Source organism: Schistocerca serialis, unplaced genomic scaffold, assembly GCF_023864345.2.
Source record: "Schistocerca serialis cubense isolate TAMUIC-IGC-003099 unplaced genomic scaffold, iqSchSeri2.2 HiC_scaffold_296, whole genome shotgun sequence".
In the NCBI taxonomy this organism is placed as follows: domain Eukaryota; kingdom Metazoa; phylum Arthropoda; class Insecta; order Orthoptera; family Acrididae; genus Schistocerca; species Schistocerca serialis.
The window spans coordinates 10,001-12,500 of NW_026047864.1; the positions used below are offsets into that span (position 1 = coordinate 10,001).

General features: G+C 60.3%; 1 pseudogene; it reads left to right on the forward strand.

Moving 5' to 3' along the window:
- Positions 1-2,500, forward strand: part of LOC126444707 (large subunit ribosomal RNA) — a 6,359-nt pseudogene that overhangs the window by 666 nt on the left and 3,193 nt on the right.

Sequence of the window (2,500 nt, forward strand, 5' to 3'; positions counted from 1 at the left end):
GCCTGTCCTTCCGCGGGCCTCGGTTCGCGTCTGTTGGGCAGAGCCCCGGTGTCCTGGCTGGCTGCCCGGCGGTATATCTGGAGGAGTCGATTCGCCCCTTTGGGCGCTCGGGCTCCCGGCAAGCGCGCGCGGTTCTTCCCGGATGACGGACCTACCTGGCCCGGCCCCGGACCCGCGCCGCTGTTGGCTCGGGATGCTCTCGGGCGGAATAATCGCTCCCGTCAGCGGCGCTTCAGCTTTGGACAATTTCACGACCCGTCTTGAAACACGGACCAAGGAGTCTAACATGTGCGCGAGTCATTGGGCTGTACGAAACCTAAAGGCGTAATGAAAGTGAAGGTCTCGCCTTGCGCGGGCCGAGGGAGGATGGGGCTTCCCCGCCCTTCACGGGGCGGCGGCCTCCGCACTCCCGGGGCGTCTCGTCCTCATTGCGAGGTGAGGCGCACCTAGAGCGTACACGTTGGGACCCGAAAGATGGTGAACTATGCCTGGCCAGGACGAAGTCAGGGGAAACCCTGATGGAGGTCCGTAGCGATTCTGACGTGCAAATCGATCGTCGGAGCTGGGTATAGGGGCGAAAGACTAATCGAACCATCTAGTAGCTGGTTCCCTCCGAAGTTTCCCTCAGGATAGCTGGTGCTCGTACGAGTCTCATCCGGTAAAGCGAATGATTAGAGGCCTTGGGGCCGAAACGACCTCAACCTATTCTCAAACTTTAAATGGGTGAGATCTCCGGCTTGCTTGATATGCTGAAGCCGCGAGCAAACGACTCGGATCGGAGTGCCAAGTGGGCCACTTTTGGTAAGCAGAACTGGCGCTGTGGGATGAACCAAACGCCGAGTTAAGGCGCCCGAATCGACGCTCATGGGAAACCATGAAAGGCGTTGGTTGCTTAAGACAGCAGGACGGTGGCCATGGAAGTCGGAATCCGCTAAGGAGTGTGTAACAACTCACCTGCCGAAGCAACTAGCCCTGAAAATGGATGGCGCTGAAGCGTCGTGCCTATACTCGGCCGTCAGTCTGGCAGTCATGGCCGGTCCTTGCGGCCGGCCGCGAAGCCCTGACGAGTAGGAGGGTCGCGGCGGTGGGCGCAGAAGGGTCTGGGCGTGAGCCTGCCTGGAGCCGCCGTCGGTGCAGATCTTGGTGGTAGTAGCAAATACTCCAGCGAGGCCCTGGAGGGCTGACGCGGAGAAGGGTTTCGTGTGAACAGCCGTTGCACACGAGTCAGTCGATCCTAAGCCCTAGGAGAAATCCGATGTTGATGGGGGCCGTCATAGCATGATGCACTTTGTGCTGGCCCCCGTTGGGCGAAAGGGAATCCGGTTCCTATTCCGGAACCCGGCAGCGGAACCGATACAAGTCGGGCCCCTCTTTTAGAGATGCTCGTCGGGGTAACCCAAAAGGACCCGGAGACGCCGTCGGGAGATCGGGGAAGAGTTTTCTTTTCTGCATGAGCGTTCGAGTTCCCTGGAATCCTCTAGCAGGGAGATAGGGTTTGGAACGCGAAGAGCACCGCAGTTGCGGCGGTGTCCCGATCTTCCCCTCGGACCTTGAAAATCCGGGAGAGGGCCACGTGGAGGTGTCGCGCCGGTTCGTACCCATATCCGCAGCAGGTCTCCAAGGTGAAGAGCCTCTAGTCGATAGAATAATGTAGGTAAGGGAAGTCGGCAAATTGGATCCGTAACTTCGGGATAAGGATTGGCTCTGAGGATCGGGGCGTGTCGGGCTTGGTCGGGAAGTGGGTCAGCGCTAACGTGCCGGGCCTGGGCGAGGTGAGTGCCGTAGGGGTGCCGGTAAGTGCGGGCGTTTAGCGCGGGCGTGGTCTGCTCTCGCCGTTGGTCGGCCTCGTGCTGGCCGGCGGTGCAGGATGCGCGCGCCTGCGCGGCGTTCGCGCCCCGGTGCTTCAACCTGCGTGCAGGATCCGAGCTCGGTCCCGTGCCTTGGCCTCCCACGGATCTTCCTTGCTGCGAGGCCGCGTCCGCCTTAGCGTGCTCCTCCGGGGGCGCGCGGGTGCGCGGATTCTCTTCGGCCGCCATTCAACGATCAACTCAGAACTGGCACGGACTGGGGGAATCCGACTGTCTAATTAAAACAAAGCATTGCGATGGCCCTAGCGGGTGTTGACGCAATGTGATTTCTGCCCAGTGCTCTGAATGTCAACGTGAAGAAATTCAAGCAAGCGCGGGTAAACGGCGGGAGTAACTATGACTCACATGCGTGCATGTGCTGTGGACGAACGTCAGCGGGCATTCATCCCCCGGGATGGGATGTTGGAAAACACCTTCATCTTGGACACTGCTCTCACCGACGCAGTCCGCTCCTGTCGCTCTGTTTTTGTGGCATCGATCGACGTCTCTAAAGCGTTCGATTCGGTGGACCATGCTGCCCTCCGCCCCGTGCTGAGGGCTCATGGCCTGCCGGATTGCTTTATTGAGTACGTCGAAAGGTGTTACGAGGGTAGCACGACAGTGATAGCGGGCGGCGCCGACGTGGGCGTGCC